The following is a 10,448-nucleotide window of genomic DNA, read 5'->3' as shown; positions in this document are numbered from 1 at the left end:
AGCCTCCTGCGGGAAATGGATTTAATTCTGACCGTAGGGCCGTAAGGGACGTGCGCGGGAAGGAGAGCCTTTTGTCAAGGAGTGGCAGCCTTGGTGCTCTGTCATTGGCACCAACGCGGAGAAGTTGCACAGCTGGTGGGATCGCCTGCTGCTCTGACCAGCGCGGGCTGCAGGATGGGTGGAAAACGCTGCTCTGCAGAGTAGCTGCATGGATTTATGAAGCGCATCCAAAAACATCCCGCAGAAAAACCCGAACCAACCCACGGTGGCAGGCCCGAGATGCGTCCGATACTGTGCCGAAGGTAAGACCTTCGGGCAGGGGCACGGTGGGCTCGCCTTGGTGGAGCTAGTTTTAACAGCATTTGGGACCCCTAAGCATCCTGCCACCGTGCAGGAGCTGGCTGGTCCCCCTAGGTGAGCCGCTATTTGCGCTGTGTTGGTGGAGCTCGGTTGCAGGTGTATCTTACGCCCATAGGTTTTTGGTGACGGTGTAATCTTTGGAAACCGGGTTGCAAGCACCGGCCCCCACATGTCGATGGTGGGACGCTTGTTTGGAGCGTATAACCTGGCCTGACCGGTGTGGCTTTTTCTCTGTCTGGGTCTGCCTCGCCGGGTGGGCTGCCCCTCCTTCTCCTCCCTTCCCTTCCCGCTCCGCCGGCCGCCGCCCTCCTGGCGAGCAGTGGCGGCTCCCGGGTTCCTCAGGGCCTGGCGCTCCGCAGCGGGGGCGCGCTGAGCAGGTGCGGCGCCTGCAGCTGGCCGCCTTTGAATTGGGGTAATCCGCACGTGAGCGGGACCTGTGGGGTTGGATTTCTACATGACTCCACCACTTGGGAGGGAAAAAAGGCCGCTGTCCCCACGAAGGTGTTCCCAGTCGGTTGATCTTTAGCTTCCATCTTCTCTTCCCTCTCTTTCAGCGTCTCCTCTCCTCCTGCAACCCTGGAGGAGGCCACCCTCGGTCCAGCTGGTAGGAGGAGTCAGCATAGGATTGTTTTGAAATGCGACCACAGCCTACCTGGCACTGGGGGGAAAGGCGGGAGGGGCACGCTGCTTTAGGATGCGGATCAGGCGCTGGAGTCTGGCCTATTGTCTCGCCTTTCTCTTCCCTTTCTCATCCCTAATCTGTCCCCCACCAAAAATATATAAAATAAAAAGCAATGCCCAGCCCACACCCTATCAAATTCTTTTTAAAATGTCATTAATCTATGACACACAATTATTACCCATCTGTTTCTTTACACCCACTCTTCCCTCCTCTGGCAGTTTGTCATCTAAAATTCAAGTGACTCAAATGAGCCTCATAAATAATAGAAATCAAACCTCAGTTTCCTATGCAGAGGGTTCTGACTAACCCCTACGGAGGGAATTGGCTTGGAGCAAAGGAACTGGAGAGGGTAGATGGGTTCAGCTCTTTACACAGTTGGGATTCCTGGGATGCTCAGCTTGTTCAGTGAGGTGTTTTTGCATTAATGGAATTTGACGTGAGGGGACTTTAAATGAATATAACCAGATAACTATGAAATTTTAGGCTTGCAAGTAACACCTTCCATTTACATACAATGTCAGATTTTGAAAGGGGGATTACAGCATTTAATATTTTTACTAATGTTCTGCCTGCCTTCTGTAGAGTGAACAGATTTTTCTCAATGCCTTTGAACCAGGACCTTGTCCAGTCCCTTTTCTTTCCCCACATAGGGCACAAGTAAAAGCAAACTTTTTCATGTGGCATCCATGCACTTTTTGAGAACCCACTAAAGATGAATTATTCTTTTGACTCCAAATCCATAACAATTTTGTAGTTAGCCCTACGTTCTTCTCCACCAAATTGCCCTAGCCCTATTAATACGTGCTTGTCCCTCCACAGTACTCAGTGTGTCTGAACCAAAATAACACCTGTGGTTACTGGGCTCGGATTGGATTTTGCTTTGAATATTAGTACAGTGCTGGAGTTAGCAAACCTCAGCTATTCTTAAGGTTTACTGATGATCAGATGTGTTTGTTGGCAGAGGGTTGGTATTGAGGTTTTAAATATATGTAAAAAAGATTTTGGAAAATATATTTATCTCTCCTACCTTGTTCCACAAGGGGTAACCAGACAGTTTACAGGGATTCTTAAAATATAATCCTGCCTAACTTAGAAAGGAAATAAAAAGGGAAACTCAGTGTAGAGACACTGGTTAGGGCAGGAAACAAATCTTGTTCTAAACCTTGTTAGCAACTCATACAAAAAGGTAATTGATCAGCCCATGGTACCTATGTTTTATTTAACTCGTTCACTCAACAAACATTCAGTGAGAACTTAAGTGCCAGGTTCTGTGAGAAGTACTAGAAAAAAAGGATGACACAGACATGGTCTCTGTCCTGATGGCACTTAAAGGCAAGAAATGAACATTCAGCATTAAATCTCTCAGATGAAGATATGATTACAAATTGTGCTAAGAGCTGTGCAGGAAAAATACAAAACATTACATGTTCAGAATAGAAAAACTTAAGCACAATTCTTTTTTCTGCAAAGAAACATGATTTTATTTAAATTTTTCTTTTGATTCCTTGTACACAAATGGGGTATAATTGTTTCTCTGGTTGTACACGAAGTAGTCGCACCATTTGCATAATCATACATGTACATAGGGTAATGTTTGTCTCATTCTACTTTCTCTCCTTCCCCCCACCCCACCCCTCATTTTTCTCCGTACAATCCATCCTTCCCACCCCCCATTATGTCTCATCCACTTATCAGAGAAATCCATTCGGCCTTTGGTTTTTTGAGATTGGCTTATTTCACTTAGCATGATATTCTCCAACTCCATCCATTTACCTGCAAATGCCATAATATTCTTTGTGACTGGATAATATTCCATTGTGTATACATACCACAGTTTCTTTATCCATCTATTAAAGGGCATCTAGGTTGGTTAATTCTTGATTCTAAGATCAGAAAGGAACTTTTCCCCAAAATGCTGCCATGTTTGGGATGATGTCTTCAGGCATCTCCTTATCAGACACAGGAGTCTCACGTACTTTTTCCCCCCCACCCCCAGTACTGGGGATCAAATTGAGGGCCATGGGCATGCCAACAAGCACTGTGTTGCTGAGCTACACCTACAGCCCTTTTAATTTTTTGAGATAGGGAGGCTGGAAGCGACTTGGTGAGACCCTAAGTTACTGAGCCTGGCCTTCAATTTGTAATTTTCCTGCTTCAGCCTCCCAAGATGCTGAGATTACAGGTGTGTGCTACCACATCTGGCTCAAAATACTTGATTTTTTTTTTGCAATGTCCCTCAATCTGAGCTAAAAATATCTCACCACAGTTCTCTCAGAACCCTGGTGTTCTGAGAATATATGTATTTTGAGGACTCTATATTCTTTATCATTGGAGTATAGTTATGAATTTTAATCTGAATAAAATTGTTTTCTGGATCATATTAATGGCAAGCCCAAGCAGACACTGGTGCCTATGTTAGCGTCTGTGTATTCCATTTGAACAAGGGGCAGGCTTGATGGGTTGGGTTACAGCTCCAAGGCAGGCAGGGGAGTTTGAGTATTGGAGAGAGGTTAGTCTGCACAGGGTGTGGCTTGCCAAGTTCAGAAGAACAGCTCCGGGTGACCACTGCTGTGTTGGCAAAGAGTGAAGATCTCATGCCAGTTCCACCTTCCTGAGGACAAAGCTGCAGCAATTTATGAGCTGCAGGTGTTGTAGTAAAAAGGCAATGAAAAAGTTGCCGTGGTTGGCCTTTGCAGTAATTGGATTAGCTCTCCATTTAACGTGGGTCAAGTAACTCCCCCATAAGTACCCTACATCCGAGGCAGGTGAGGTGGAGCCAGATTGTCCGACCTCAAATCCATGATGTTCTGCTTTATCAGCTGTGAGTTTTAGCCAGTTAATCGACACCTCTGTTTAGTGTCCTCTTAGGATGACATGGGGATAAACATGTGATATTGATTTCACAGTGATTTTGAGAGGATAAGTTATTACGTGTGAGACGCTTGGAGCGTAGACTTTTTGTTAGAATGAAATGACAGTTCATTTATGTAGGCGTTTCAGGATGGTTTGAAAGCAGAATGTTAAATTATCTGGTTATCTTCAAGTAGCAGACCTGGTTCTGAGGTGGTTAGTGGTGTGTGGCCCTCCATGCTCTGGGGCACTCCTCGCGTTAGTAGTATTGAAGTCAAAATTTTTAAAAAATGACAATATGTAGAAACCAGACCTGAAGCTATCCCTTTCTATTATTAAACCCTAAATGGTGTTTTAGTTTCAGCAAGACGATATAACCCGTTGTAGTAAGTCCGTTTTATTGGTTTGACATTTTAAAGTTTGACAGATGCATTTATTTTGATGTCTGAGTAATGTGAAATTGGTAAAGCACAGGTACTTTGAACTGGTCTTTGTGAATATACACATTTAAATAGTACTGGCGATTGAACCCAAGGTTTCTTGCATGCTAGGCAAGCACTCTACTGTTGAGGTACATCCCCAGCCCTTATTGAAGATTTTATTTTGAGACAGGGTCTCACTAAGTTACCTAGGCTGCCCTGCCCTTGAACTTGTGATCCTTCTGTCTCCACCTCCTGAGTTGTTGGGATTACAGGTCCTCAACCAGTTTTTAAAACCCTAGAGTCCATGAGGAACTTTTTTTCTTTCAAAAGGGATCTTCATCTGGTTTAAGTGTTTTCAATTACCTACAAGGGCATAACAGGGAGTCCTGAAGGGTAGAATTTTACATCTCTAGTAAAGAGATTGCAGCCCCAGTGTTGGACTTGGCTACCAAAATTTTAGCCTGAAAGAATTTTAAGGCAGTAACACTGAAAACTACTTCTGTTTTCAGCCACCACCAAATCCTCCAAACTTGAAGTACCCATGGAATGGCAAAGCTTTGTAGCAAAGATTCAGACTGGCCTCTTTCCTAAGACAAATTGCAAATGAAAGTTTGCCAGTGTTACTGAATGAAGTGAAAAGAAATTCTATTCTCTGTGGTGTGCAAGGTTTAATTATATCAATTAAAACAAATTTGTCATCTTATTAAAGTCTATTTAAAATAATTATACAAATTTACAGGGTACAGGGTACTAATTTAATACATATATACAGTATTTAATGATCAAATCAGGGTAGCTAACATCTAAATTGCAAACATTAAAACTTTCATTTTTTTAAAACATTTTTTGCAGACTGCATTTTGATTCATTGTACACAAATGGGGGTACATAATTTCGTTTCTATGGTTGTGCACGATGTAGATTCATACCATTCGTGTAATCATGCATGTACATAGGGTAATGTCTGTCTCATTCCACCATTTTTCATTCCCCCCGTTTTCATTTCCTTCTGCATAATCTAAAGTTCACATTAAAACTTTTTGATTAACATTATTATACTTCTATATGGGGTCCTGTGTGATATTTCAATATATATAATATATACTAATCAAATCAGGGTAATTAGCATTTCCATCCCCTTACCATTACTGTGTTGTTTGGAGCCTTTGAATGCCTTTTAGCTACTCATAAAATATATAATAGGTTATAGTGAACTACAGTCCCCAACCCCAACACCATGCTGTAGAACACTAACACTTATTCTATCTAACCTTATTTGGGTATCCATTATCCAACATTCCTTAATCCCCCCTCTTCCCCACCCTCCTTAACCTCTAAAAACCACTGTTATACATTCCAATTAACTTTCTTAATATCTACAAGAGACCATATGGTATTTGTACATCTGACTTATTTCACTTAATGAAATTTCCTCCAGTTCCACCCATTCTGCTGCAAGTGATAATTCTTTTTATGGTTGAATAATATTCCGTTGTGTATCTACAATATCATATGTACATAATATTTCATTGTGTACATATACCACATTTTCTTCATTCACCTATGGGCGGGCAGCTTGGCTGATTTCGTATCTTAGCTGTTGTGAACTGTGCAACAAACAGTCATGTAGTTGTCTCTTCAATACGTGGATATTATTTCCTTTGGATACATATACCCAGAAGTGGGATAGTTGGATCATACAGTAGAGTTGCAATTTTATTCATCAAATATTTTCCATCTGAGGTTGGTTGACTCTTGTTGTGGAGCCCACAGATAGAGAGGCCTGACTGGACAGTCTTTGATTAGAGATACACACACACAGTTGTATCTGCTGCTTGATCACTTAGGGCCCTGACTCTCCAGACCTGGTGGTTTTCCTGGATGGGGATCTCAGTTCTTAAGCCAGGACAGTGCCGGGCAAACAGTGGTGGTTGGTCATCCTATTTGACATAATCGCTTGTGACTCTTGAATCTCCATTATGGAATAAATATTTCAGATCTCTTTCATTGTATGTTTTAATTTTTACTGTGATGATAAAACTGAAATCCTGCTCTCTATTTAAAAATTTCATTTCCCTGTCATGCTCATTTTTAAAAAATTAAATTTCTTCCATGTCATTTTTATTTGTTTTTAATTTTTTGGGGTGTGTGTGTTGGGGGGTGCTTGGGAGCTGCAACCCCAGACTTTTTAAACAAGTTCACATTGATTACATATGATATATTTGATCTTGTAAAATTTTCTTTTGAAAAATAATTCCAGGCTATTTCTTCATACCCTCCCTTTTTTTAAAACTTAAATGTAGGCTAAGATTTCCTTGTTCTTGAGATAAAAGGGAAATTTTTTCAAATAGTCCTCATTAACATTAAAAAATAGTTGTCTATTATCACCAAAACAAGAGAATGAATATACTTTAATTTCTTACCTGTCTCCCCCATTCTTACTTTTGAAAAATATCTTTAGTTAAGAACCGAGTTTTTTTTTTTAAGAAAAGACAATGCATACTTTTGTTTTCCAGAATTATTTATTTATTTATTTATTTTAAATTTATTTTTATTGTAAACAAGTGGGATACATTTTGTTTCTCTTTGTACATGGAGTAACAGCATACCGTTTGCGTAATCATACATTTACGTAGGCTAATGATGTTTGATTCATTCTGTTATTTTTTCCTTCCCCCCACCCCTCCCACCTGTCTTTTCCCTCTATACAGTCCCTCCTTCCTCCATTCTTGCCCCCCTCCCACCCCCCATTATGTGTCATCATCCAGTTATCAGTGAGATCATTCATCTTTTGGATTTTTGAGATTGGCTTATCTCACTTAGCATGATCTTCTCCAATTTCATCCATTTGCCTGCAAATGCCATAATTTTATTATTTATAGGTGAGTAATATTCCATTGTATATGTATACCACAGTTTCTTTATCCATTCCTCAATTGAAGGACATCTAGGTTGGTTCCACTGTCTGGCTATTGTGAATTGAGCAGCTATGAACATTGATGTGACTGTATCTCTGTAGTATACTGATTTTAAGTCCTTTGGGTATAAACCAAGGAGTGGGATAGATGGGTCAAATGGTGGGTCCATTCCAAGTTTTCTAAGGAATCTCCACACTGCTTTCCAGAGTGGCTGCACTAATTTGCAGTTCCAGAATTATTTTTGTTGTTTGTTTGATAGCCATATTAATGGTTGCTGTTTAGACTGAGTCATGTCAGTGACCATGTGCAATCTTTTTTTATTATTTTTTTGGGGGTACTAGGGATTGAACTCAGGGGGCACTCGACCACTGAGCCACAGTCCCAGCTCTATTTTGCATCTTATTTAGAGACAGGGTCTTACTGAGTTGCTTAGTGCCTCACTTCTGCTGAGGCTGGCTTTGAACTTGTGATCCTCTTGCCTCAGCCTCCAGAGCCCCTGTTATTACAGGTATACACCACCATGCCTGACTCCTCTCTGATAAGATACAAACAGAAAACCAGATCTATTTTGTTTTAGAGAATAAAGACTATAAACCATGAGCCTAGATTCTCTTAGGATTCTACAGAAGACATGGTTCAGATAGTGCCAACCAATATCAACCAGTTCAATATCAACCCCTCCTGAGAAGAGGCAGGTGTGCCCTGGTTGAGTTCTGGAGTAATATAATCTGGTTCAATACCAAAGGGCTGGATGTGCTGTTGTATGAGCAATGGGGTGAGGGTGGGAGCTCCAAAACTCTACCAGCACTTCCATGTTGCATGGTGGACCTCCAATCTTGACGTGCTGAGAGAACTCCCAGGGACATGGAACTATAACATATCCAACTTCAAACAAAGCCAAGTCTGATCACCCAACAGATGCAGCTAAAAATAAAAACACATAAGTGTGTAATAAATACTGTTTGCCTCAGGAGTAAATACCCCTAACATATTTGATCTGACACGGGCTTCACCAGAGAAGGACCTAGAGGCCAGTGCATTCAGGAGGTGGTTCCCAAAGCAAATTTCCATGTTCCATTTGAGATCTAGAATGGTCTTCCCTTGCCCAGCCTTGAAGGGACTGAGAAAATCTTATCAGGACAGGAAGCAGATCCCTCTGGTTTCTCTGTGACTGCTCTGTTATTTGACACCCTTTAATCCATCTCTTATGCTTGTAGTTATTTGGACCTGGCATGGGCCTGTGAGGACTTGGACCCTCAGTGGTCACATGAGGCCACGACTAAAGAGAAGAGTTTGGATGAGAAGACAAGCCCCCATAGAGCATGGAGCACAGCCATAATCCCAGACACTTGGGAGGATGAGGCAGGGGAATTGCAAGTCCAGCCTGGGCAAGTTAGACTGTCTCAAAAATGGGCTGGGATGTAGCTCAGTGGTAGCACTTGCCTAGCCTGCTGAGGTTTGGGGCTCAAACCCCAGCAACCCCTCCCCCCCACACACACCAAAAAAAAAAAAAAAAAAATTAGACATGGAAGAAGTCATGGATCTTTCCTCCATTCTACTTGATGGCTATCTAGAGAGGAATTCGCATGGCTCCCTGAATTGACTGCAGTTCTAGCAGCTTGTATGAGACCCCACTGGACTTGGTTCCCATGTCAACAAGCCTACCCCTCCATTCTACCTGGGTTAGTTTGCTCAGGTTGCCGTGTCATTCAGCCACCTGGCTCTTGACTGCAACCAGGATTATTGGAGTACCCCACCTCTCCTCCGTGCTTCCAGCCTGATCTCCCTCCTTCCACAGTTGAGCTTACCATTCCTCTGCCCTCAGGATGTAGCCCCAACTGCCTTCCCTCTTCCTCCTTCGCACTCCATCCACCCCTGGGGAGGTAGAACCACTCCAACCTTCAGAACGGCTTCCTCACTGTCCTGCCTCAGTTCCTACACCTTTCATGGCCCATTCCTCCTCCTCATGTGTCTCCCTCTTTTGTCTAGTTCTGTTAGAAAGCCAGGAAAATAGACACATTTTGCAGGACTAAGAGAAAAAAAATGCCATAAATCTGGAAACAACATATGGAACAAAAGGATAAAAGATTTAAAATCATAGGAACACTGCCTTATTGAATCCTAACTTGTGAGGCTCTGGATGAAATGGGCAATTTTTCACAGAAAACATGAACGAACAATATTTACTCAAGAAATGGAAGGCCATGTTCCTGGATGGGAGGAACCAGGGTGCAAAGATGTAGATCCCCCACGGTTCCTGCCTCAGGGTGGCAGCTTCCTGGTAACCAGCAGCGGTGCAGATTTGTTCCTATTTTTACATTCTTTGGTAAATTTTGGTGGCATTTTGAAAGTAGTTAAGGACTTGTGCTCAGTTGTGAATCATTTTCTTGAAGGGAAAATCCATACAAGTGCATTTGAATGTCATTGAGAAATTACTTGAACAAATGAAGCTACTAAACTTGGAATTGCATCGGGACTTTATGAAGACAGGATTTTTTCACAGTGGACATGATTTTCCACCTGTGTCATTTCACTGGGTGTGGATGTCATCATGTTTGCTTGCTTTACTTGGCATGGAGTCCCCATCAGGATCTTACTTTAAAAAAAAAAAAAAAAAGGCTCCAGTGAAAAGGCACAGGAAGAGTGAGGGCGGGCTCGGTTCTTTCCTCTTCACTGTGTCAGATGGCAGAGCAGCCATACTGATTATCTCAGCAACCCTTTATTTAGAATTGATTCCCCTTCCCTCTTAACACCACGTACTCTTAGCTCTTTCCAACACCCTCATTTCTGTCCTAAATTAGCTGCATCTGTTACCATAGTTATGCAGACTCCAGCTTTACCATCCCATGCTTGTGCTGTGTGAGACTTCCTTTCTCTTATTTTATAAAATAGACTTATTTTTCTTTTTTTTCCCTTTGCCAAAATTTTTAATTTTCAGGGCAATGCATGCCCCCTAGTTCATAAATCAAATAGGTTCTAGCATCAAACAATTCCTGCCCCACCCCAAACCCCTTCTCCCAGGCAAACCTCTTGAGCTGTGTTTTTCATTTTGTTGTACTTACTTCCATTTGAAAATAATATGCATATACTGCTGTTTCCGAGTCTCTCTACTTCTGTCATCGTCTAGTGACTGCCATGAAAGTCAAGAAGGTAGCTTATTTGCAACACACCTGCACCGCCTTACTGCCCTTCTCCTGGTCATCCCTGCAACTCCAG

The 10,448-nt window shown here is 42.3% G+C and overlaps 1 protein-coding gene across 1 annotated transcript in view; it reads left to right on the top strand.

Annotated features, from left to right (window-relative positions):
- Add2 (adducin 2) overlaps window positions 1–10,448 on the top strand; it is a 111,744-nt gene continuing 101,296 nt past the window's right edge. The window contains exon 1 of the mRNA XM_047523100.1: window positions 1–302. The gene's annotated coding sequence lies outside the window, so the exon portion shown is untranslated. The remainder of the gene's footprint in view (window positions 303–10,448) is intronic.

This window comes from Sciurus carolinensis, chromosome 13 (genome assembly GCF_902686445.1).
Source record: "Sciurus carolinensis chromosome 13, mSciCar1.2, whole genome shotgun sequence".
NCBI classification, from domain to species: domain Eukaryota; kingdom Metazoa; phylum Chordata; class Mammalia; order Rodentia; family Sciuridae; genus Sciurus; species Sciurus carolinensis.
This window is presented reverse-complemented; position numbering and strand designations above follow the sequence as displayed.